The following is a 27,081-nucleotide window of genomic DNA, read 5'->3' on the forward strand; positions in this document are numbered from 1 at the left end:
TCTTAGACCTGGGTTGATCTAAAATGGAAGTAGTGGTGTTTTCATGCCTATTTCATGTTAGATGACAGTTTTGTCATCATCATCATCACCAAAGACAAGGTCATTATAAAGTAGCGCACACTAATGGAGCAGTCAACTACCATAGAAACAATTTAATAGCACACAAAAGAAGTGGCATAAAAAAGCCCTGTTCAGATGAGCAGAACTCCAGAAAGCAGTAGTATTTTATCTACAGAACATTTCCCAAAGCAATAAATGCCGACACAACTTCATAAAATAGTGTTTATCAATGCAATCAACCATAGCATAATCATTACCATAGAAACAATAATCCTTCATAATTGAAAATATTAAAAATAAGTTAATATTTTTTAAAATATTAAAAATAAAAATAATTAAAAAGAAGTAAAAGAAGCCAACAACAATCTCTTGGCATAACCATAGTTCACAAACAAATAAAATCCCTCCAAAGCACTCTCAACAACCCCAAATGCCCAGTAGCCAAACAAGACAAAACATTTACAACATATAATATACGGACACATCTACAAACAACAATTCCCAGTTAGATATGAAGAAAAGTCCAAAAAAGGTTGCAGAGTGTAGACCCTGATTTAGGCACTAAAAGGCTTCAGGAATCACAAGTATGGTGGACTGACATACTAAGGCTAGATGTTAACAGAGAAACTAATGGAGCTCCAGAGCTGAATTATATATATATTTATTGCCAAATGCAGCAGCAACTTGATATACTATAAGTATTTTCTACAAATTCCTACTGTTATTTTTAATCCATCTTTAATGAATAGTTGCATACAATAATTTAGATGCTTTTTATGCAATTTCTTATTATTTTAACTACATTTTGATCTATGAAGGATGACATTATTTTTTGGGAAGAAAGCTTCAGGATTCACTTCACCTTCCCAAAGACCAAATGATATGTCCACCTGTTATTACCGGTAGTAGTTCTGAAGAATATGTACAGTTTATTAGAGTTCGTGTTCTCTGAGAAGATATATCCGTTTTAGAAATAAATATAATATAAATTCTATTGTTCCTAGAGGTAAACAATAAATAAATAAATAAATAAATAAATAAATAAATAAATAAATAAATAAATAAATAAATAAATAAATAAATAATTTTATTTCTATACCGCCCTTCTCCCGAAGGACTCAGGGCGGTGTACAGCCTATTAAAAGCACAAAGACAGACATCAATTTAAAAATAATTAGAATTATTAAATAATTTCGGCTCAGATTTAAAACTCCAAAAATTTAAAACACCCAATTTAAAATCATTACATTGATAGCCCGGCCTGGCGGAATAGCAGGGTCTTGAGGGCACAGCGAAATACACAGAGGTCGGAGGTCTTACACATTTCCGGGGGCAGTTCATTCCACAGTGCAGGGGCTCACACAGAGAAGGCCCTCCCCCTGGGTGTCACCAGCCGACATAACTTGGCCGATGGCACCTTGAGGAGACCCTTTCTGTGGGAGCGGATTGGCCGGTGGGAGGCTATTGGTGGCAGAAGTCGGTCTTGAAGGTACCCAGGTCCTATGCCATGGAGCGCTTTAAAGGTGGTGACCAACACCTTGAATCGCACCCGGAAGACCACTCGGAGCCAGTGCAGCTCGCGCAGGAGGGGTGTCACATGGGCACAACGGGTTGCGCCCATAACGACCCGCGGGGCCGCATTCTGGACCAGTTGGAGCCTCTGAGTGCTCTTCAAGGGGAACCCCATGTAGAGACCATTACAATAGTCCAGCCAGGAGGTGACAAGGGCATGAGTGACCATGCGCAAGGTGTCCCGGTCCAGAAAGGGCTGCCACTGGTGAATCAGGCGAACCTGATAAAAAGCCCCCCTGGCCACGGCCGTCATGTGCTCTTCTAAAGACAGTCATGCGTCCAGGAGGACACCCAGATTGCGGGGGGGGGGGCAGAGATTCACCCCCAATAGTCACCGATGGCACTAGCTGACACTATCGGGATGCCAGAAGCCACAGCCACTCGGTCTTGGAAGGGTTGAGTCTGAGCCTATTTCTCCTCTTCCAGACCCGCACAGCCTCCAGGCAGCGAGGCATCACATCAAGGGCATCGTTGGGGTGGTCTGGGGTGGAGATGTACAGCTAAGTATCATCAGCGTACTGATGGACTCTCACCCCAAAACCACGGATGATCTCACCCAGTGGCTTCACATAAATGTTGAACAGAAGGGGCGAGAGGACCGACCCTTGTGGCACTCCCCATGTGAGGCACCTCGAGGTCGACCTCTGCCCCCCTGCCAACACAAACTGTGAACGGTCGGAGAGGAAGGAGGAGAACTACCGCAGGACGGTGCCCCCTATTCCTAACCCCCTCAACCGTTGCAGCATGATACCATGGTCGATGGTATCAAAAGCCGCTGACAGATCTAATAGGACCAGGACAGAGGAACAACCCCTGTCCCGAGCCCTCCAGAGATCATCCACCAACGCGACCAATGCCGTTTCTGTGCTGTACCCCTGCCTGAAGCCCGACTGGTATGGGTCCAGATAGATAGCTTCATCCAGGTGCTGGGGAAGCTGTCGTGCCACCACACTCTCAACAACCTTCGCCACAAAACGAAGGTTGGAGACCGGATGGTAGTTAGCTAATTCAGCCAGGTCCAGGGAAGGCTTCTTGAGGAGGGACCTCACCACCGCCTCTTTCAAGGCGGCGGGAAAGGCACCCTCACTCAAAGAAGCACTTATAATCCCCTGGAGCCAGCCTCGTGTAACCTCCCAGAGGCCAGTACCAACCAGGAGAGACACGGGTCCAATAAACATGTGGCGGCACTAATCTTACCCAGAACCCTGCCCACATCCTCGGGAGCCACAGGATCAAACTCCTCCCAGATAATATTCTCAAGACCTACCCTCGTCTCCTCCCCTGGACTCATCCAGTCGGAGTCCAAGCCTTCCCGAATCCGAGCGACTTTATCATGCAGGAATTGCACAAAATCCTCAGCTCGACCCTGCAAGGGATTTTCCTGCACTCCCCCCGAAGAAGGGAGTGGGTCACCCTAAACAGAGCGGCTGGGCGGTTCTCTGCAGATGCGATAAGAGCGTAAAAATGGTTAGATTTCGCCGCTTTTATCACCACTAGGTAGGTCTTGATATAAGACCTCACCAGTGTCCATTCAGAATCGGATTGACTAGTTCTCCAGATGCTCTCTAGGTGTCTTTTCCGACACTTCATCTCTCTCAGCTCCTCGGAGAACCAAGGAGCATTTCATTCAATGTGTTCCACCTAAAAGAGACAGGAAACATTATGTGAATTATTGAAATGCACACTACATGGGACTACCTTTAAAATCGCTGTGAAACTGCAGCTGACCCACAGTTCTTCGTGTGGACATTTTTAGCTGTACCTCAGTACACCTGTGTAACATCTCTGCTGCATGAACTGGGATGGTTAACAGTAAGCTTCAAGGAGTAGTAAGGTTCTGGTTGTAAATTATAAAGTCCTTCTTAACCATAGGGCATGGTTGTTCCAATGCCTTTCTCATTTTTTTTTTGACCATCCATTAAAAGTGAGCATGTTCCAGATCCCATGTTCAGAGAAATGCCTTCTGATAGTCCTCCATCTCTGTTGCAATGCCTCCAGAATAGTATCTCTCAAGAAATTCAGATTGTTCTGACTCTGTCATCCTTTAAACAAGCCTTGAAGATCTAGCTCTTTCTTTAGAAGTACATGTCTGGGTTAGGAACTATATGTTTTGAAGGGATATTTTTTTAAAGCTGAACCTATTAGTCCCTAGCAATAGCCTTCTTTTTATTTATTTTATTGTTTATTTTATTGGTTCGATTTATATGCCGCCCTTCTCCAGAGATTCAGGGCGGTTTACAATGTGTCAAGCAATAGCCTTCATACTTTTGTATATACCTGCTTAGTAGGGCTTTTGGGCCCCCCAAGCGGTGTTCTTTTTTATACAAAGTCAGCTTATTGCCCCCACAATCCGGGTCCTTTTGATTTTATTATATAGGATATGTGTTTAACTTGTATGTTACTCTAAGTTTTTATGAGCCGGGCAGCCTATAAATATGATTTCAAAGAAAGAAACAAATAAGTCAGGTGGATAGCCTTTAGGATACTGTTTCTATAGAAACAGTAATACAGTGAAGCACCGCACCAGATGACTTCCCATTTTGTGTTGGAAAGAACTAAAGCTTAGGGCTAAATCACATGTTTCACATGCAACAGATCCTCGATTCACTTTATTAACGTTCCAGAAAAAGTTGAAAAAAATAGTACTTGAAAGCACAGATCATTATACTATTTTCTACAGTGTACCTAATTCTTTGGTATTTATATTTCTTTAAATTGTGAAACAATAATTAAAAAGTTGCATTTAATATCTTCTGTATGTTTTGGTTAATTATTCTGTCTCATTTTCTTGCTAAAATCTTTGGTCATGGCATGCATAGTGATTACCTATAGGTCTCATTTTAGCTTGGTATCACATAAAATTTTAATAAGTTTACTGCCTCAAAATTTCTCTGACTTAAAGTTTATTTTGTGGAACAACAACCAGATATAAAAGAATATCAAATATTATCAGCCCCCCTCCCCCCACACACACTTTCCATTGGTATTTGGAATACCTAATCTATATTAATCATTTTTGTCCAAATGGATTGTATTCTTTTTCTTTAATGATAAGAAAGTTTAAGTTCTGGTTTTATTATTTGTTTTTCTTAGCTGCATTGGAATAGCTTTGTTATGGCCTGTGAAATGCTATCAGGTTTAAGATGCATAGGCAACTTATAAGAAAAACATTAGGGGAAAGAATGATTATTTTCTGTATAAAAATAGTACCCTAATAATTATGTGAACTATTCTTCTTTAAGGATATTGAAATAGATGTAAGTAAATTATAGCATTAAAGAAGGCAAACGTCTGCCATGAGTCATGCTGACCAGCAGAGTTGGCTACTGATAAAAAAATTGGCTTGGCTGCAATTTATAGAGCTATTCTAATCCTATTAATTATATAGAAGAACAATCAAATGCATATGTTTAAGGTAGAAGATACAGTATGTGGATGTAGAGACATAAATGTATGATATGTAGAAAGCAGAATATAGATAGTATATTTATTATAACTCTAAAATAGAACTGGATTTATGCCATAATCCCAAAGAATTGTGTGCTTGATTGTTTCTAGAAAAAAAAATATATATTTCTGTTGAGATATTTATATCATTGTTTAAATTTGATAGAAAAACATTTCCTCAATAAGATATGAAGATAAACGATGTGAAAATTTGTAAATTATCACCATATATCTCTAAATTAGAATTATTATGTTGCAAATGTTCTAGATCTTAGAAAAGGGCAAGTTCATAAATGCTGCATGCTAAAATATAAAAGGGATTAGTAACATTGATTAGATATACATTTGATAGTATTAGGTCCTTGTATCTGATTTATATTGATATTGCAAAATATTCAGAGAAATTCAGCTAATTGTCACTTGTACTTAGAAGCTCATTCTTGATTACTTTTTAGTTGACTTAGATTCTATTAGACGGTAATAGCTGTCAGTATTTTGGAGACAGAAATATTTATGACAAATTTACTATTTATAATAGTATAAATGAAAATCATGAAAAATCATCATTCTTGAAGTGCTATTTAAGACAATAAATAACTGTTGGAATACCATATGTTATATTACAACCAACCCAGTTTAACTATTATTTTAATTACATTCCAGAACAGACAGGAATCAAACTCTCCAAGTGATGGATTTGCACCTCTCAATGTTCTAGAGCTGACTACAAGAGGTATGGAATATAAATACTTGCTTTATTTACGGTATGTAATTGCCTTTCTTTGCTCAGAAATGTAACAGCATTTTCTGCTGTTACATTCAGAAAATTTTTTAAAAATGTAAACATGTTTTTGATCCAGGACTCTCATTTCATTCAACATTGACTGACACTTCTCTTCTGTATTGAATGTTATTAATTCACCCATCCCAAAATCAAGTTATCTAGTTTCATAATTTTTTAGTTGCCTCAGGTATATTTATTATATAATAACAACTAGTTGAATGCAGTTGATAGAAAGGGTGATTCCTAACTGTGAAGAAATGCTCTATGTGCCTCTAATTTTTTAAATTGATTTATTGTGATGTTGATTCATTGCTGCAGCTCATAACACAGAGTGACATGGGATTAATTGTATTATATCACTGGTATTTACTTGCTGATAGAATAGCTCATAGGCCTATAAATTCCTCAAATACGATTGTTGGGTTCCTACATAAATAACATCCTTGGGGAAACAAGGGCATTTAATTGTATATGCATTTCACAAATAAAAACATCATATTAGATGTGTGTCTTGCTTTATTTGGCATTGGGGATCTTTTTTGAAACTGTGTTAATCAGAGATATTATTTGACTATCAAAGAACATTCTTTATACTTACTGTTTTATAATCCTGTTTAACAATACACAATACAACAGTTTTATATAATTGACATCAAAGATATTTTTATATTGATAAAGCAACTGGCATGGGTTATGAATATGGATTCTTTAATATACAGTTTAAAAAATTGAGATATTAATAATAAATTGTTTAGATTATTATTGAATCCAGTATGAACACTATTATTTCTAATTCTAAGGAATTATATCAAGTCGCTTATTGTATCACTAGAAACGTATTGTCTTTGATAATGGATCATAACATACTTTACAATGCTGGATATCATTCCATATGCAGCTTAGGTACCATGCAGTGAGTCTCTCCCTTCCACTGTCCTGCCATCAAATATACATATTCTCAATATGTGGGCAATAAATGGTTTTAAATATCACATACCATACAGGATTAGTTGCCATGGAGAGACCATTTTCAGGAGCTGCTAATTATGGCAACTGCATTTGAATTCTACTGTTTGTTAAACATGTCCTCCTCAAGATTTACACATGCACAAATTAGATGCAAAGTGAAAATTATTTGTTCAAAATTTTAATAAACAGTATTTTTTGCTCCAACCCTCCCCCCCCCTTTTTAGGTTTCTCTCTTGCTAATTTATCTTTTGTCTTTCTTCCTGCTGTTTTTATTTTATTTTAATTGCATTTTCACCTGATTTTGATACAGCTATATTTTAAAAGCTGTTATAGTTTTCTGTATCTTTATATAATATGCTTCAAAAGCAGTTGTACAAATTGCTAATTGTTTAAATAAATAAAAACTAAATAAAAAATTCATTGCATTAGAAATATTTCATACACAATATTTTGTCTTAAATTAAATGTGCTTAACAATTATATTAATTGTTAAAATGTAGCATTTTATTCTTCTGAATAACAAAGTCTATCTTGAGTCAAGTTGGTGACCATAGATGCCCAGGAAACAATGGGAGGGGGAGGGAAAGAAGGGAGAATTGAAAAATTCTGCCCCGATGTACGTGCCAGAAGTATTTTAATTCAATTATGAAAAAGTGAACTTTGTGTTGTGATGTTGCAATGTACATTTGATCATTTTGGTACTGTGGTTCATTAACGGATTCTTATGCTGATGATAACTGGGTTAGATACATGTTGCTTTCTTGGCAACAATATAAAAATATAAAAGTGGTTTCTCATTGTTTTTATCTGGACGTTTTTGTTTCTTTGTCTGTTTTTTTATTTTGAGTTTAGTTTACTGTCTTGAGATTTCCTGATAAATTCCTGTCCAAACCTTACATTTTTAAGCTTGCTTGTTGGTTCCACTTGATGTAGGAAGGATAAATAATTAATATATACTGGCATCATTAAAATTCCCAACTGACTTATATAGATATACATGCCGGAAATGATATGAATACTTTAAAACATGATATGTTTCATGGCAATACACAACAAAGGAGGTTTTTAAGATGTTGCCAGGCGACTCAATGTAACAAAGAATCTTGTCAAAATATTGAAAATTTAAGGAACAGCTTAAAAAACAAGATTACACTTTGTTCTAAATAAGTGATTTATTTTGTCAGAAAAGTTCCATTAACAAAATAGGTTTGCTTTTGCCTTCTTTTGAAGACAATATCTATTCTGGACTCGGTAGCATGCAGTGGTTTGGACAAGATTCCCACTAAATACAGTAATAATTGGGAGACAATGGATGCTTTCACTTACTGAAAGTGCTAGTTACTTGGATACAGAAATATCATGTGTCACTTTTGTTGAGGGTAAAACTGCCCTCTGCAAAGTGGAGCAACGGACCAGATAGCGAATAGATACGTTGCTTAGCAAAACACACAGATACTCACAGATTCTGAACATTTAAAGAAAACTAAACAGTCTTTACTTGTAGTAAGAAAAACAAACTTGGCTTCTCAAAACAAAGATAACACTTCTTCAAATAATCACGGTTCAACACAAAAACATAGTTTGCTTACAATTCCAGTTCTCTTCAGTAACACAGACACAGTTCCTTTCAGCAGTTCAACCTTCTAATAGCAGGAGCAGAAGTGAATGAACTTCCTGCCTTCTTTTATGTCTGCTTAGCACAGCCAATTAGTCATCTTGTAGCAGTTAAAGTTACAGAACATAGTTTTCTATATATTACCTACCCAACTGTAGGATAAGCTTCCAACAACTTTTATATGTATTGCCTTAATTATTCTGTAAAGGTAGGCATAATAAAGATGTAATTTGTATACAATTTTTATTGGTAAAATTGAGACTTAGTCCTAACTATGAGACTACTACTTATACTAATCTTTCTAGTATAATATACTTACTAATTTATTTCTTCTTTTTTTAATGGAGATATTTTCCATGATCAGGGACATAACTATTTTTCCTGTTAAGAAAGTATACACAAATGAATACAAGAAAGCAAATGGGAAATAAATAGTTTGGCCTTTTGTCCACAGAGCCGGAGTGGTGCAGTGGTTAGAGTGCAGTACTGCAGTCTACTTCTGCTGATCACCGGCTGCCAGCAGTTTGGCAGATCGAATCTCACCAGGTTCAAGGTTGAGTCAGCCTTCCATCCTTCTGAGGTGGACAAAATGAGGACTCAGATTGTTGGGGCAATATGATGACTCTGTAAATTGCTTAGAGAGGGCTATAAAGCACTGTGACACAATATATAGGTCTAAGTGCTATTGCTATTGCTATTTTGGAAGATTTCCTTTTTGGGGCCTTCAGAGGGCCACATGGATTCTGAATTTCCAAGAATGACTAAGTCAGAGTTTAGGAAAAAAAATAAAAGTATATGGCCAACTGGTTTTTGCATATAGGCATTTAATTTTGTAAATTTTATATTTCATGTTAATATTTGTTGATTTCCTGATGGAATCACACATCTGTCTAAAAGTTATAATTCCAAATAGAGATTTAAAAGCTGAAAAGTTCTATAGGCTCAGATCTGATTTTAAGTAATTACTAACACAAGCTTGTTATATTGTTCAAAAGCAGCTGCCAGGCCTAAAGTTCTTGCAAAGCCCCTTTCAAGATGTTAGACTGTATAAAATTACATTGATGTGGCAGCTGCTAATTTAGTGCTGTGTAGAAAGTCTTTCCCATCTGTTCACCCTTGCAAGTTTTAAAAGGTTTCTTTTTTCTTTGCATGTCATCTCTTTCCCCATTTTGTGTATATTTTCTTTAAATTATTTTTATGCATGTGTTTTGCTTTTTAGGTTTAAATGACAAGTCTTAAATACTGGACTATACTTTATAATTACAAATGTGAATGTTTTTTATTTAAATTAAATAGAATGATTAATATGAGGATGAAGAGTTGTACATGCATTGTTTTTCTAGAACTAACTTATTTCGGTGACTTAAATGTGATCCTGAGAGACCTTTAAAAGTTATCAAGTCAAAAATTTTAATGGGACAGAAAGAGAAATTGATTACAAAAGACTTGGATAATTGTTATATAATTATAGTTATTTTTTTATTAAAATATATATGGAAGGAAATTGAATACAACTTTTGGATGCCCCTAATCTCATATTATTCAGAGAAGAAAGGTGCCCCTGGCTTAGAAAAAATATTGTGTAATCCTAATCTGAACAATCATTTTAAATTATTAATCAATTTATATTTGTTGTGAGATAATAGTTTTAGAAAGGGACGCGGTGGTTCAGTGGCTAAGACACTGAGCTTGTCAATCGAAAGGTCAGCAGTTCAGTGGTTCAAATCCATAGTGCCACGTAATGGGGTGAGCTCCCATTACTTGTCCCAGCTTCTGCCAACCTAGCAGTACGAAAGCACATAGAAAAAATAGGGACCACCTTTGGTGGGAAGGTAACAGTGTTCCGTGCACCTTTGGCATTTAGTCATGCCGGCCTCATGAACACGGAGATGTTTTCAGACAGCGCTGGCCCTTCGGCTTTGAAATGGAGATGAGCACCGCCCCTTAGGGTCGGGAACAACTACCACATATGTGCAAGGGGGAACCTTTACCTTTACCTTTAATAGTTTTAGAAAATTGTTTCCATAAAATAATAATTTGAACTTTACTACCCAAATAAAAAATAAATCATATTTCTAAAGTTTGTCCAGACAGTTGTCACAATTTACATCATTAGCACAATTATATAATTATTCCAGTGACACAAATCAGTATAATAAAGTTAATTATATAACTATGCTATCAATTATGTAAATTAAAATTTAACAGTCATTCAGCTCATGGTTGTTCCAAAGGTGCTTTTTCAAGAGGCAACTAGACTTTATGATTTTTCTTTGAAGACATTTCACTTCTCATCCAGAGCTAAAGAAGCTTCTTGGATGAGAAGCGAAACGTCTTCAAAGAAAAAAGTCCAGTTGCCTCTTGAAAAGCCCCCTATATGACAACAGTCATTCTGATTTAACAGACACCTTTTGTCTCAAAATGTCTGCTAAATTAAAATATTATTGCATATAAAATTTCTCAATAATCTCAATAACTCTCAATAATCAAAAAGCAAAAAATATAATAAAAAAGTAGAATTTCATCTGTTACTAGGAAAGAGGTGCAGTGTCTCAGTGGCTTAATGACCCTGGAGATGGTTTCTGCTCCAGTGGTTTGAGTCCTAGCACTGTGTAGATAAGCTCCCGTCACTCACCTTAGCTTCTGTCTACCTAACAATTCAAAAGCATGTTTATGGGACTTCTGGTTAATGTCATGGAGCTATCAGATGTGAAGAGCAGGGCTCCGTGAACTTGCACCAAATCCCTTTGTTGGAGGGCCCCATAAGGGGCTAAAGTCACCCTGTAGGGGTGTTGTGGCCCGTCAGCGGCCGGTGCAGATTGTAGCTGATTCCGACAATGAGGAGGCTGGTGTGGTGCTGCGCCAGCAGCCTATGCAGCTGGCACTCGAGTCGGACAGTGAGGAGGCTGGAGAAGATGTGGTGCCAGACGCAGGAATTCAGCCAGGGCCTTCAGAACCTCCAGAAGCTCCTTTAAGTGAAGAGGATGAAGAGGGGGAGCCTCTTCTCAATGCATGGGCACGCAGAGTTGCCAAAAGGCAGGAGTGGCTCCTCAGGAGGAGGTCTCCTTGAGAGTAAGGCTTAGGGCTAATTGGCCACTCCCTTAGCTTATTTAAGGAGGAATGCCACTTGCATCAAGCTGTAGGGAACAACTTTAGTTCACTCTCCTTCACGTCTGAATTGCTTCTGGGCTTTCTGCCAACTATGGTAAGACTGTGATTACCTTATCTTAGAATTCTTGTAGGCTGTTAAAACAGTTTATTAACAGCCTTTGATTGATAAAGACTGAGTTATTTGAGTAAAATAAGCTTTGTATAGAGTTTGTGTGTGCTGTGTTCTTTGGGGTCCATAGCTGGGGCAGAACAAGGGGTGACAAAGAGTGGAGGGGTGCCCTGCAAGTCGTGGAGAGTGGTGTTTCGCCTGCTTGATCCAGGGCTTCTGTCTTATCTGACGAGGAGGAGGAGAGGCAACCATTATGGCTGCCATGAAGCTGGGGCAGCTGAAGAAACAAAGAATGTGCTGGAGCGGGTGGGAACAGTGACTGGAACTGGGTGAGGTGACTTTTTTATTATCTAAAACCAACCCTAAAGAAAATAAACTCTGGAAAAGGGAGTCTTTGAAGAGTTTGTTTAAGCGGCGAACAATTAGAGAAAAATTACAGACCCGAAAGAAAAGAAAAGGATATTGAGAAGAGAGCACAAAACGATGAAGAACATAGAAAGATTGGATCACTAACTTTTATTGGCAATAAGGCGTTTTAAAATGCTGGAACTACTTGTTAGAATTTTGATTATTTGTTTGAATAAACACAATAGAACTTGTTAGAATTTATGCAATGTTGAGGTTAAGCAGAAAGCACCATCTACTGGTGAACTGAATACATTATACTCCTTTAAACTTGGGAAAATACTGATAAAACAGAAGAGAAAGTGGAAACAACACCTGGAGGCCTGCTGTGCTATCTATTGTTTTATACTTAACTACTCCATGATTGCTGGAACTTAAATGGTGAAAATACGGAAGACATCTAGGTAAATTGACTTTCAAATATCAGGAGTTGTATTGAACTTATAGAGGGGACTTAAGTAGACATTTGGAAATTTTCCTGGATTATCTAAAAAAAGCTAAATTGACTATTTGTGGGCTATAAAGAATTATATTACTATATTCCCAGAGGAGCAACAACAGGACTGAGTAAATGGTTTCCAGATCAACTGTCTGAGGGCAAAGATAATTTAGACTGGGGCAGTCATAGACCATTGAACGATATTTGGATTATCCAAAAAAGAAGGAAAGATGTTTCAGCAGGTTGCAAAGAGAATTGGTGGCAATGTTCCAAAGCATTTATGATTCTATGACAAGGAATCACAGGGAGATAATGGGTTTAATGAATAATACAAATGGGAAGCTAGAAAGTGCTTCACAAGGGATAATGAATAATGATCAAAAAGCCCAGGAAATAGAGGAGATAATAGAGAGACCAGGGGAAAAGATAGAATGGACAAATCAACAAACAAAACAAGAAGATAAGAAGGAGAAAGTAATAAAAGTTAATGAAGTAATTCAGGGAATGTACATACTAAAAAAACCAAAAAATGATTTTCGAAAAACAGAAAGACATTTTTGAAAAGAAAATGGAGAGTTGGGCAGATCCTCTGGAGGCTTGGCAACGAAAGATAGTAGAAATGGAAGAAATACTTAAGTTAAACAGGAAAAATGTAGATAGAGAAGACGACCCAAAGGAGAAATTTGGGAGGCAAGTCAAAAAACAAATAAGAATTGAAATATTACAATGGGCAAGAGATGATGGATAGAGGAAATGTTTTGTAACACAAGATTGGTATAGAATAGAGGCAGACACAAGAAATAGGGGGAATAATATGCATATTTTTATATAAATATTAAAAGTAATAGCTAAAGATTACATGTTTAAAGATGGTGACACTATGTATGTCTTAATGATATTACTATTGTTGTTAGAATGGGGATTAAAATGTTGAACAATTAAAAAATGGTCTATATTTTAACAAATATGTATAACAACATTATAATTATATAAGTATGACTTAAATAACAAATAATATTAATATTATCACTACTACTTGTATTCAAAGAAATGATATCCAGATGTCTCATTGTTCATGTATTGATATTGATGTAAATTTAAAAAATAAAAAATAAAAAAAATAAAAAAGCATGTTCTATGTGAATAGATAAAGGTACCGCTTTGGTGAGGGGATGAGTTGCTGCTCTGTCAGGCAGTCAGATTCCTGCCCTCTGAACCTTGTGAAGCAGCTATGGGGAGGGAGGGGGCCTTGGATGACCCTGAAGGAAGAGCTGCTTGTCTTTCTTTCTGGTACGAAGCCAGCTCAACCTCTTGTGGCACACCATGGGAAGAGCACAAGCGTTTCCTACAATAGAGCTGGCAATTTGGCAGCCAAACTACTGTTCTGCAATTGCATTATAGTCTCCTGGCTAATGTAACAATGCCATATGGTCATTGTCATCGTCGTCATCATCATCATCATCATCATCATCATCATCATCATCATCATCATCACACTAGGAAAATAATCAGAAGGAAAGTTTGTTTTGGGAAAGCATTTCAAAGCTGGGTTAATTTTGCTGAAAATTTATTTTCTTGGATATTTGTTTCACATTAGAATATAAAATAAAATGTATCTAAAATCACAGATGAATGTTTCCCCAATTCCTTTACTTCCTAGACACCTTTGCAGTTAAGGTTTTATTATAAGTGAAGAATCTGACTTTTTTTTCATTATAACCTATGGAGAAGTTCTTTGGACTGAAAACATTCAGATGAATATCAAGATATATACATGGAAAAACAATTGCATTGAAACCATTATCTTTATGATACATTAAAAAAAGGAATCTAGTTTTTTGAAAGTATTATTTGTGACTACTAATGCCATGGCTGCTCTGTTTTAGATATTTTGGGATTCTGATTATATATGACACCTGATTGACAAACCAATAATATTTCTCAATAGATTGTTGAGGCTCATACACTACCAGAGTGGCTATCTGTCATCATAAAAAGCTATATATCACCACCAGAATTAAATTATACTGATGAGAGAACTTCAGTTACAAAGTAGCTATTTTTCATGAGCTATCCATTTTGGCAAGGAGGTAGAGCATCATGTATTTGAAGCAAATTGCTACTGATGTCAACTGAATATTCCTTATGCGCCTTGGGCTCACAAGCAACCGTTAAAAGGTCACTTGATGAATTTAAAATAGAAAAATATTAATATCATGCACTTGTTTTATGAAAAATAACTTTAATATCTGTGCCATGTAACTATAAAAGTCCAGAAATGTGCAATCCTAGCCTAGATTTATGAAATTGTATGGTATGAACTAGTAATATAATTTTAAGGCAGTTTCAAATAAGTAATTTGGCAGATTTTTCAATTAGATGTATTTTTATATAGTACAATTTTCTGGATTATTTGATCTAATCATTGAATAAAGGAAGAAGTGCGTGGGAGAGGTTAGGAGTCAGTGGGAATTTTTTTGGAGATACATAAATAGTAGAGTCCCCCAAGGATTAATACTGGGGCAATGGCCTTTCACCTGATTCATCAGAAGTACAGAACTAGAATTGTGCAATGTGCCTACCAGGTTTGTGATTGCATCAAACGGTGGGCTGTAGTTAAAAATAAATGGGACATGGTAGAATCTCTAAAGGATATATCTAGTCTGCAGAAACAGAAATTCAAAGTGAGTATGAGATTAGAAGTAAATTTAAATTAATTCATCTGGCACATAATTAGCTTTCACTACAAACATCTTCCCTTTTTCATATATCTCTTAACTTTTAAGAAGAAGAAGAAGAACAAACTAAGTTAGAACAAAACAGGGGAAAAAGAAACCAACTTGAAAAAACCTAAAATTGCAATTAAAAAAGAAAATAGAAGAAAGATCTGTCAATTTCATTAATCATTCCTTCATAGTGGATAGTGCTGAATCTTTCCATCTTTTGCAAATATTATTCTTGCTGTAGTAATCATGAAATAATCTTCCATTACTTCTAACTTTGTATCCATCAACCCTAAATGGAATAGTGCTGGTTTCAACTGAATATTAATCTGTAAAATTCTCTGTATCAATGTATATAATTGAGTCCAGGTTTTTTTAGCTGTTTTACATATCTAACAAGCATGATGGAGTGTCCTTTCAGGTTGTTCATATTACTACAAATGTATTCTTGCATAAATTGATACTGACTGAGAAGAAATTTTGAAGTGAAATAATGATTAGTAAAATGAAACTCGATCGCTATGAAAAATGTGAAAAACGTGGATTACTAGGATAGAACTAAATTTGATATTGACTGTTTCCTACATGTTATTTGCTGCATCATATAAAATGCTAAAACAAGAATCTTTGTTCAATAAAGAGTATATGCTTGATGGTGGATGGCTTCCATTTGTTTCTTTGTACCAGTAGAAAATCTAGAATGTTAGGAAATATTTGAGAATTGCTATTAATTGGTGTTAATTATGGAAAGTTTGTAGGATATATTTAAGCCTTACATGGATTAATGGTTTATCTGGAAATAATTAATACGAATTTACATATATTATGAAATTGGTTTGTGGTTGCTTTCTGGTAAGCTTCCTTGCTAATATGAAGGAATAACAAAATATTTGTCTGTCTACATGTTCTCTGTGTGTGTGTGTGTGTGTGTGTGTAGTATATATATATAGTATACATATTTATATGTGTCTGTATACACACACACATACACATTATGAAACATTACTTGCTTTATTTTATCTTCATTGGCAAGAAATATTCAACATATTTGAAGAGTGGAGGAGTGACATATTTTTGTGCATTCATTTGTGACTAGATTATTTTGATTTGGAGACATGTTTTGCTTTTGTTTCAAGAGGAACAGAAGACAGCTGAAATGGTAAATTAATTTCTCGCTTTAAACTTTAGCCCTGCTGTGCAAAGAGCAGATTGGACAAGTACCTATGACAGGAAACAATCTGGTTTCTTATTAAATGATTTCTTTCCTCTAGCTGTTCTATTTTATCAGTTTAGGATGGAGATATCACATATTAAAATGGCACATATTCACTAAATTGTTATATAATAGTTTCTGACTATCAATATTCAGATCACTTCCCATTCCTTAAATCTTCATCATTAGATTTCAAGAATTCTTAATAAGAGAACTGTATTTTGTGGTGATTACTGATATTTGTAATTATTTGCACAGTAATCCTGGTCTTCTAAATTCTGCTTTGTGTTTCTATTGAACAGATGCAATTCTTTGAAATATATCATTATCAAAAGATAATGAAAATTTAAGCAGGCCAGTGAGAAAAAAAAAATGTGATATAATGAAGCCTATACAGTTCTCTTTTTTAATTTTGGAAAAGCTTGAATAGCTTCTGAATATGAACACAACTTAGTTATTTTAAATAGAAAGCATGCATTAAGTAGGGTAACAACCCCATAGAGAAATTGCTCATGTTGGTCGTGGGATAGATGATCATTATAGAATGGAATCTTGCATAACTGTGTGAGAGTAGGCCGTGAAGTGCATGTTTAGAAACAGAAAATAATTAACAATAATCAGCATCTGGGGCACACAGTCTTTGAATGTGAAAAAAAGAATGAAAAATTTGGCTGATTGCTTAGAGCCAGTTTCAGCAAGATCTAATTGGAAGGGCCACTGTTTAGCAGAAAAGTCCTTCTGCAATGTTCATCAGAAAAGTCCCTCTATCTTCTCCCCCAGCAATATCTTACAGAACCAAATGCTTTAGGATAGTGGGTTGGTTCAACCAAAAGTTCTGAATTTTGTGATTCTTCTCCCTTCTCCTTCCAGAAAAGTTAAATGGCATTGTTCCTCAGATTCAAATTTTAGCCAGAAGATCTTTTCCAGTTTAAATTTGCTCTGAGAAAATTTAATTGTGCTAGTATTTAAAATATATATAACAAAATACCCTGTTTATTCAGTGGAGCTTCTCTGCCAACAAAAATATAAGATGGAATGGCAATTGGAAGAAATTATTCACCAAAACTGGCAAAGGAAGGCCACACTTCCAATTTATGCCAACCCCTAGAATTAATAAAAATAATTTATATCACTGATTTCAAAATGTAACTACTGTCCCATTTAATTTGCCACAATAAGAGTAGTAGATGTAATTAAGCTCCAATCAAGGCAACCAATCACCACAGAAAGAGTGAGGCCATTATTTAGAGGTGTGTGCTATGGAATTGTACATTTCAGACCTTGTATTATTTTTTTACAGTATGTATCTGAATTTTTATAATCAACAAACAATGAAGCATATAGTTTATATTATTTCTGTTTTAAGGGTACATGAGATTATTTGGACGAATTTGGATCACTTCACACTGTAACTGTATAATTGCTACTATTAAAATGATCTAATTCTTGCATGTCCAAAAGATACAATACAACTTGAGTTGTTTTAAAAATAAAATCACTAGAGGCTGATTTTCTTGGGATATTCGTTAGCTTTCATGTTGGAAGCACCAAGGGACTTCTGGTTGAAAGGACTGGCTAGTGATTGTCCGGGGATACCTGCTTGGGGGCTCCTTTCATGTCTCCACAAAGTGGTACCTATCTATCTACTTGCGATTGCATACTTTTGAACTTCTAGGCTGCCAGGAGTTGGACTGAATGATGGGAACTCACCCTGTCACACAGCAGCGCTCAGGTCTCGAATGTGAGCTTGCTGATCGTCAACCCAGCATCCCAACCATGTGAGGAAAAACGATGTGATACCGTGCAATATTTAAATGTACTGATTAAGACTGCCTTGAAACTAGATGGAGATAGCAATAGCAATAGCATTTAGACTTATATATCACTTTACAGTGCTTTGCAGCCCTCTCTAACCAGTTTACAAAGTCAGTATATTGCCCCCAACAATTTAGGTCCTCTTTTTACCCACCTCCGAAAGAATGGAAGGCTAAGTCAACCTGAAGCCTGGTGAGATTTGAACTGCCAAATTGCAGTCAGCGGGCAGTCAGCAGAAGAAGCCTGCAGTTCTGCACTCTAACCATGCACCACCACGGCTCATCCATGACATATCACATTAGGTTTCTAGAGAGGTATGAAACACAATCCCAAGTCTCCCTGATTGATTGGAGTTATGTATTCAGATATTTCAGCTTGCTGCACTTACACAAATATAGCTGGATGACGTCATTTCCAGATAGGAGAGAGGAAAGTAATTGCTGAATTGCTAAAGGGAAAAATCCAAAGAGAAAAATAGTTTCACATATTGCTAGGGATATACTATATACTAGCCTCTATTTTTGCATGGTTAGATTATCATGAAGATAAAAATTTCCTTCCATTTGACCTATCAGTGGCAGTCATTGATGAACGGTTGCAGTTTAATAGGGCACTTTTTTCTGGCACAGTTCATTCTTTTTGACAGTTGTTAGGATAAATGCCAGCTAAACAAGTACAAATGTTTCATCAGCATTATTCAGATGCAGAGGAAAAAGCCCCTTGGTAACACAGTGCATTTTAATAACCAGTTGTTAACTTACAGACCTGACAAATATGCATTCTTTATTCATTGTAGAAGAGGAGTGGCAGGATGTACAAGTACTGGTTAAGAAAAGATGCCCATTTCTCTGTGTTCAGTGGCATTAATTGTAACCTTCCTTTTAGATCTATCTGAAAGGTATAAGGGCAAATAGATGACTCTTCTGTGAAAATCCTGAAACCATTTTTAATGTATCTTTCTCGTGCATAATTTTTCTCAGGTCTTTCTAGGAAGAGTAAATTGTGGGATACAATTTTGTACAAAACAGAGGATTTGATATGAAGGTTTTATTTAAGGCGGTAATGGTAATTTTGCTAAAGGAATAGCCAGAAATTCAAATAGTCAGATGAATATATAATCTGCAGTGATTCCAAACACCCTGTAATAATGACATTCAGGGACCATTGATGCATCACTCTAAAAAATCTATTTAGTCAGTAGGATTTTTAAGACAGCTATGAAAATAATTAATGAAGCCAACTGGAATTCAGAACTCAGGATATCTTTATAGTTTACATACCTAAAAATCACATTAATTTTCCTAATTATAAGTTTAAAGCCAGCTAAAAACTATATTTTACAACAGTGATTTCCATATATTGGTAATTTTCATTAGGTTGTTTAATCCCGGTGTACTTTTTGTATTGCAATGTGTGTTTAGTCTGGGCAAATGGATCACAAAGCAAAAAGGTATCCAATGACTTTGACCTTGAGACTCTCTCTCAGCCTTAGGAAATGGGGCAGTGGCAAGCCATTTCCAAAATCTTGCCAAGAAAGTGTCATGGATTAATCCAGGCAGTCCCAGGAGTCAACACTGACTCAAAACATGCCAAAACAAAAAACAACAACCTTATTAGGAAAAATCTTTCTTTCTCCCTGAGTCATTTCACTTTATTATACCACTATACTTGATCTCTATTGCAATCCCAATATAAACTAAGTGAAGTATAGGTTATTAATTGAGGTTACTCTAGTCTTAATAGGCAAGAAGCAGTAATGTTTAATATTGCTACTACTCAGGTACTAATCAGTGGAATAAAAAGGTTAACTTATCTTAGATAATTAATAGAATATGATAGAATGTCCTCATTTTTATGAAAATTATATCATGGAAAAGGTCATGCAGAAACTAGATTTTCTTAAGAATGAGACAATACATAAAATCTAAAGCTATAGTATCTTACATTATTAATCTGTAGTTTTATGTGCTATGCTCGAAGCTATTCTATTTGGGAATGTGAAGTTCTAGAAATCCATGTTAAAAATTACTTGTAACATAGGAAAAACCGTGCTTTTTATTCTTTGATGTACATGATCAGTCTTTTGTTTAGATTTGCAATTTGTATAAAATACTGTTTAAGAAGGGCTTTGCCAATATAAAACCTAAAAATTATTGTAGACAGTTGTATATAATTAAGAATTCAGAGTCTGGACAAAGAATCTTCTCATGTCAGTCTTTCAATTATGGAAGATTATTGTCTCAAGGTTGACAGATTGCAGTCAACCAGTTTAGTCAATGTTGAATCTGTGAGCAATTATGGACTTTGGTGCTGAATTCCATTCTATTTCATATGAACTAGCTATCAAGTAATGAAGGTACAAATATTGCCAATGGGAAACCTTCTGCCAAAATTGCTTTCTATCAAAAGCATAGTTGTGCCATAATCAGAATAAAACCTGTTAAAATGTTACTTTATAACCTAGTTATCAACCCTGTTCTTTGAAACTGACACAATGTATCAAGTTTTTCATCTGCACTAAACTGGAAAAGCTAGAAAAATTAGATTGAAAAAAGTTTTCCAGTTATTTGGGGACATAAAAATATTAGTGAACTTCTTTTAAATGAAAATTAGGCCATGCAAAGCTGTAGGTAAAGATAAAATAAATAATTTTTTCAAGAAGTTGTCTCTTATTTTCATATGAAACAGTTGGAGACCCAAGCAAAATATCTGATTTCACTATCTGTCAAGCTCTTGATTCTGAGTCACATAAATCAAGCTAAATCTTGATAACAGGCAAGCAGTTCAATTGCACATAGTCAAGTCTGAATAAAAATTATTTCTTTTGAATAAAAATATGTCATGAAGAAGGGTAATCTCTTTTAATATACAAACTTTTATTATATATGTTGGACTTATCATTGTGCATGTTATCTGAATGTGGGTATTAAGGATTGAAATAGCTATTGCAATTGGTCTCAGGTGGCACAGTGGTTAGAACGCTGAATTGTAGGCAAACTCTGCCCACAGTCTGGAGTTTGATCCTGATGAGCTTAAGGTTAACTCAGCCTTCCATCCCTTTGAGATCAGTAAAATGAGGACTCAGATTGTTTGGAGCAAGATGCTGACATTGTAAACTGCCCAGAGTGTGCTGTAAAGCAGTATGGGGCGGCATATAAATCTAAGTGCTATTGCTGTTGCTATTGTAGCACCAAAGGGGGTAGACTCAGCTTGTGATGGATGAGAGCTTGGCTATGTTTATCGAAATTGAATGTGATGGATATGCTTTAATCAGAAGGGCAAAGCATATTGACATGAAAAATTATTTCAGTTTAACTTCTTAATTAAATAAAAATTAAAGGAGGAGGGACAGGACCTGCCCAGTCATTAATTACTTTGCATGAACATTATTCATACAAATGCAAATACTGAGTTATGGATAGTACAATGGAAAATTCGGAGAAATAGTTAAAAGTGTGTGTATGTGTATGTGTTGGATTTCATATTTTAGAAGTTATATAGTTGCATATATCATAGTAGAGAACTTTTTAAGATAAATATTGCATTAATTTTTTTTTTGAAAGGAGTACTGCAGACATTTCAAAAATCATCCAGAAAAGAGCATCAGACACCCATCTGAGACTGAAAAAAGTTGCAGCTCTTTTAACAGACATATGTCAGTTCCATAAACCAACCACATTTTTTTTTCTTTCAAGCTCACACAGAGGCTTGAAAAATGTCAAATTGTTTTAATGAATAGCAGAAAAAAAAACTATTCAAAACATTTCTTCCAAATAATTTTCAAAGTAGGCATAGCCCTAATGGATAAATTGTGATCTGAAATACCAACAGTTACTTTATTTCTATCAAGCCAATAGCACCCTCTGGAGAATAGAAATTGCTGGAAACAAATAATTTTTGAATAATCTAGATAAAACCACATTACTTTATACATAAATATCAAAGAATACGACTTTAAGTAAGGAGATCAATAAGAAACTTATATAAACAATAAATTTAAACAATTCGCTACTTTTGGTAAACAAACCACTTTTGTTTACATATTAACTGTAATCTAGAGTTTAGATTAAATTATATATTTACAAATTATGTAATCTGGAATCTTGCCTCATTTACAGTTTGAATGGATTGGGAATTAGGCTGAAAGGCAGCTACTACTGCATACATTTTTTTTAATCAACGTCTACCATTGCTATACAGGTAGTCTTCAATTTAACGACCACAATTGAGCTCAAAATTTCTGTTGCTTTGTGAGACGCTAAGTGAGTTTTGCCTCATTTAACAATCTTTCTTATACAGTTGTTAAGTGTATCACTGCAGCTATTAAGTTAGTAAAACAGTTATTAAGTGAATGTGGTTTCTTCATTGTCTGTGCTTTCCAGGAGGTTGCAAAAGGTGATCACATAAACCCAGGACACTGCAACCATCATAAATATGAACCAGGTGCCAAGCATCCAAATTTTGATCATGTGACCATGGGATGCTGCAATGGTCATGTGAAAAATGATCATAAGTCCCCTTTTCAGTGCTGCTGTAACTTCAAATGGTCACTAAACAAATTTATTTTATTTATTTATTTTATTAGATTTTTATACCGCCCCCTCTCCCGAAGGACTCGGGGCGGTGAACAGCCAAAATTAAAAACATACAATATAAACAATTTAAAATACGTTTAAAACAGAATTAAATCTAAAATGGCTCCCCAATTTAAAACGCCTTACCCATACCCCTATAAATAAGACGAATTTAAAAATTTTAAAATTTAAAATTTCCACATTTAAAAAGGGGGAAGATTTAGGCCAGGCCAGCTTGATAAAATAGAAAAGTCTTAAGCGCGCGGCGGGAGGTGCGCAGATCCGGGATCCTACGTATCTCCGGGGGGAGCTCGTTCCAAATCGTAGGTGCCCCCACAGAGAAGGCTCTCCCCCTAGGGGCCGACAGCCGACATTGTTTGGCCGACAGCACCCGGAGGAGCCCCTCTCTATGGGAGCGTACTGACCGGTGGGAGGCTATTGGTGGTAGCAGGCGGTCCCGTAAATAACCAGGTCCTAAGCCATGGAGCGCTTTAAAGGTGATAACCAGAACCTTGAAGCGCACTCGGAAGACCACCGGGAGCCAGTGCAGCTCGCGCAGGAGGGGTGTCACATGGGAACTCCATGTCGCTCCCATCACCACCCGCGCGGCCGCACTCTGCGCCAGTTGGAGCCTCCGAGTGCACCTCAAGGGGAGCCCCATGTAGAGAGCGTTGCAGTAGTCCAGACGAGAAGTAACGAGGGCATGAGTGACTGTGTGTAGGGAGTCCCGATCTAGATAGGGACGCAACTGGCGAATCAGGCGAACCTGATGAAAAATCCTCCCGGACACGGCCATCACATGCTCTTCTAACGACAGCCGTGAATCCAGGAGGACACCCAAGTTGCGAGCCCCATCCGTGGGGGCCAATGATTCGCCCCCAATAGTCAGCGATGGCAATAGCTGACTATATCGGGACGTCGGAAACCACAGCCACTCGGTCTTGGATGGGTTGAGCCTGAGCCTGTTCCTCCCCATCCAGATCCGTACGGCCTCCAGGCACTGGGACATCACTTCAAGGGCATCGTTGGGGTGGTTGTAAATCGAGGACTACCTGTATTTATCCGGGGGGGGGGGAGCTGTCTGCATTGTCAAATGCCAAAAATAACTGAAATATATCTCACTTAAAGACTGGGAACAAGATGAAAGTTAAGGAAACATTGCCAGAAAAGGTGGTGTGTGTGTGTGTGTGTATGATATTGATTAATTATGTTTGTGTTGTGCATAGGTGCATGATGTAAAATATATCACTAACTGTGTTGATGGTTGTAAAATCATATTTCAACCAATTCTAGTAGTAATCCCTAAAATTTCATTTAACTTAATGTTCAGCATGAAATTATTATTTCATATGGCATAAGAGAATACTTAATGTTCAAAATGAAATTCCATGCCTGCTTACATAAGTTATTCATTTTTTTTCTTTTCTTCCAATATACAGTCTTGTACCCTTTCTTCCATTTCCTGCTGCATATTTTATTTTCAATTGAAGTTTTCTGTATCTAAAGTAGATATTTCTCTTTTCTCTGAACTTCTGTTTAAATTCAGCTTATTTGTTACAGTATCATATTAATCTTTGGCATTCAGAGATTATTCAGTTTAATTACAGAAGTCAAAGTCCTCTCTTTTACAAAGAAGGTGTTTCTTTAAGAAAAAGGAAAGAATTTTACGTTACTTTTTGTATGTAGCTTCTATTTAATTTGCCATAGTCTTTACCCTCAAGGCAAAGTCCTACTTCTGTTTGCTTCAGTAAATTTCTATAACATTTAGAGAGAGAAAAAACCACACACATCAAATAATTGTAGTCAGAGAAGACTTTATGTGCAAACAATTGTTACTCTTTTTACTACCTTTATGTGCACTTTTACTTAAAAACACTGTATATTCTTAATGCACATGAAGCCCCTTATTGTTAAAATATAATATGATCTATTGTACTTCCAACCATACAGCCATGAAAATTCATTTCCATCAAAACACATTGCATGTCTAACTATGCTGAAAGAAGATGGCATAGTCTTTTTTAAAAAATTGAAAGTGTTGTGAAAAATAAAGAGATGTTATACAAGCACATCATTTTATTTCATAGCCATTTGAGGGGGTGAGGATCAAAAAAGAGAAAATAAAAAATTCCTTATAAAATGTTTTAAAAAACTATAACCAAAGCAACATACTCTCTGCTAATTTTTAAAAAATAAATTTTAGTAACATAGACTTTTTCCAAAAATACAAATAATGTTAACTTTTCTTTGAAGTTCAGTATATTTTCCCAATAAGAAGTTGTTCTAGGAAACTAAGCATTATATATATAAAATATATATTCAAAATTCATATATATGCTCCTATATATGATACCATAACATTCATAAAATTTGGGAAAATTATTAGAACAGGCATTATCTAGAGAGAAAAGTACTAACTACCTTAATAAGCAAAACTTTTCTTTCAAATATTCCCAAATATTCTCAGTCTATCATTTAGGGATGGCGAACCTATGGCACACGTGCTACAGCTGGCAGGCAGAGCCATATCAGTGGGCATGCAAGCTCAGCTCCGATGTGTATGCGTACGGTGGCAAGTGCCGGCCAGCTGATTTTCAGACCTCCTGGGCTGTTCCCTGTCTCCAGAAGGCCTTGGGGTGGGGAAGGCCTGTTTTCTCTCTTCCCAGGCTCCAGAGCCTTTCTAGGAGCCTGGGGAGGGTGAAAACAGCCTTTCCCACCCTCCCTGAGGCCCTCTGGAGGCCGGAAACGGCCCATTTGCCAACTTCCGGTAGGATTGTGCCATCACGTGCCAAAAGCAGGGGAAACATGGGGAGAGGGGTCACGCATACATGCGCAGCGGGGTGGGGCACATAAAATTATGGGTGTGGTCATGGTGCACATGACCCCCCAGTTCTCCCCCCGCTTTTGGCACACAATGGCAAAAAGGTTAGCCATCACTGATCTAGTCTATCCTGTGCCATTTTGATTTCCTCACTTCTCTCAGTTGTATTACAGGTTACTATATTTTTGCCACTGCCACTGTTTTTTCTCTTGGGCAGGAATATGTTTTGGCCCACCCATAAAAATAATTTTGCAGCATTATATATTGATTAAATTATGGCTATCACCCTAAAAGGAAATATGAAACCAACACTAAGGTAAATAAAATTATATTAATTAAATATATGCCTTTTTAAAGACTTCATCTAATGGTGGCCTAATAGTCACAAAAAATAGGAGGCTTAGTAATTTTGACAAGCAGAGAAGTATCATAATGAGAGGTCCTTGGTGCTCTCTAAGTTTGGTTGTGTTCTTGCAGACCTTTCAGTGCCCAAACTAGGTAACATCCAGCACTGATGTTGTTACCTAGTTTGGATAATAAAGCATCTGCAAGAAAATACGAAGCTCAGGGAGGCACCAAAGTCCCCTCGGTTCAGTAAGTGTCAACATGAACCGTTATAATAAAATAAATTTCAAAAACACAGTTGTTATTATATGGCAATCCGAATCTATATAACAAATTCACACATGCAACAGCATACATGGATTAACAAACACTATTTTTACATGCTATTTATCATATAATAGTGATCGTGATTTTTAACTGTTCTTTTATTGTTGCTGCTGTTTTGAATTTAAGTCCTACAACAGTGTTGGTGAACCTGTTCATCACTAAGCGCCAAAATGGGAGTGCATGTGCACATGCCGGAAACCAGAAGAGCAGTCATCCAGCACTCATGCGCATGCTGGGCAGCTGCTCTTCTGGTTTCTGGCAAGCACATGTGCACCAGCCACCTAGTCTTCCAGTTTCTGGCGCGCATGTGTGTACAAAGACCAGCTGACTGGTGCACGTGTGCGTGCTAGAAACTGGAAGAGCAGCCGCTCAGTGCGCATGCGTACACCAGGAAGATGATCTTATGGTTTCCGACACATGCATGAGCACTGACCAGTTGGTCTTCATGCGCGCATGTGTGCCAGAAACCAGAAGACCAGGTGGCCAGTGCGCATGTGCGTGCCGGACACCGGAAGAGCAGCCGTCCAGTGCGCACTTGCGCACTGGGTGGCTGCTCTTCTGATTTCTGATGCTCTGCCATGCGTGTGAAGACCAGCTGGCCGGCACGTCGGAACCTGGAAGAGCAACGGGAGGCGGCTCGCGTGCCCAGAGAGATGGTTTTGCATGCCATAGGTGCATAGGTGCGTGCCATAGGTTTGCCATCACAGTCCTATAACTTCACTGTGACTGCCACAGACCTGAAAAGTCCTTCA

The 27,081-nt window shown here is 36.7% G+C and overlaps 1 protein-coding gene and 1 long non-coding RNA gene across 3 annotated transcripts in view; one reads left to right on the top strand and one right to left on the bottom strand.

Moving 5' to 3' along the window:
• DLGAP1 (DLG associated protein 1) overlaps window positions 1-27,081 on the top strand; it is a 274,487-nt gene that overhangs the window by 92,223 nt on the left and 155,183 nt on the right. Inside the window, exon 2 of one of the 2 annotated variants that reach the window (XM_034429524.2) lies at window positions 5,743-5,812. The gene's annotated coding sequence lies outside the window, so the exon portion shown is untranslated. The remainder of the gene's footprint in view (window positions 1-5,742; window positions 5,813-27,081) is intronic. The other variant, XM_034429526.2, reaches the window with a different exon arrangement.
• LOC117672669 (uncharacterized) overlaps window positions 1-27,081 on the bottom strand; it is a 150,063-nt gene that overhangs the window by 70,413 nt on the left and 52,569 nt on the right. The gene's annotated exons all lie outside the window — the stretch shown is intronic.

Source organism: Pantherophis guttatus, chromosome 3 (genome assembly GCF_059756535.1).
Source record: "Pantherophis guttatus breed Tessera chromosome 3, ASM5975653v1, whole genome shotgun sequence".
Taxonomy (NCBI): Eukaryota; Metazoa; Chordata; class Lepidosauria; order Squamata; family Colubridae; genus Pantherophis; species Pantherophis guttatus.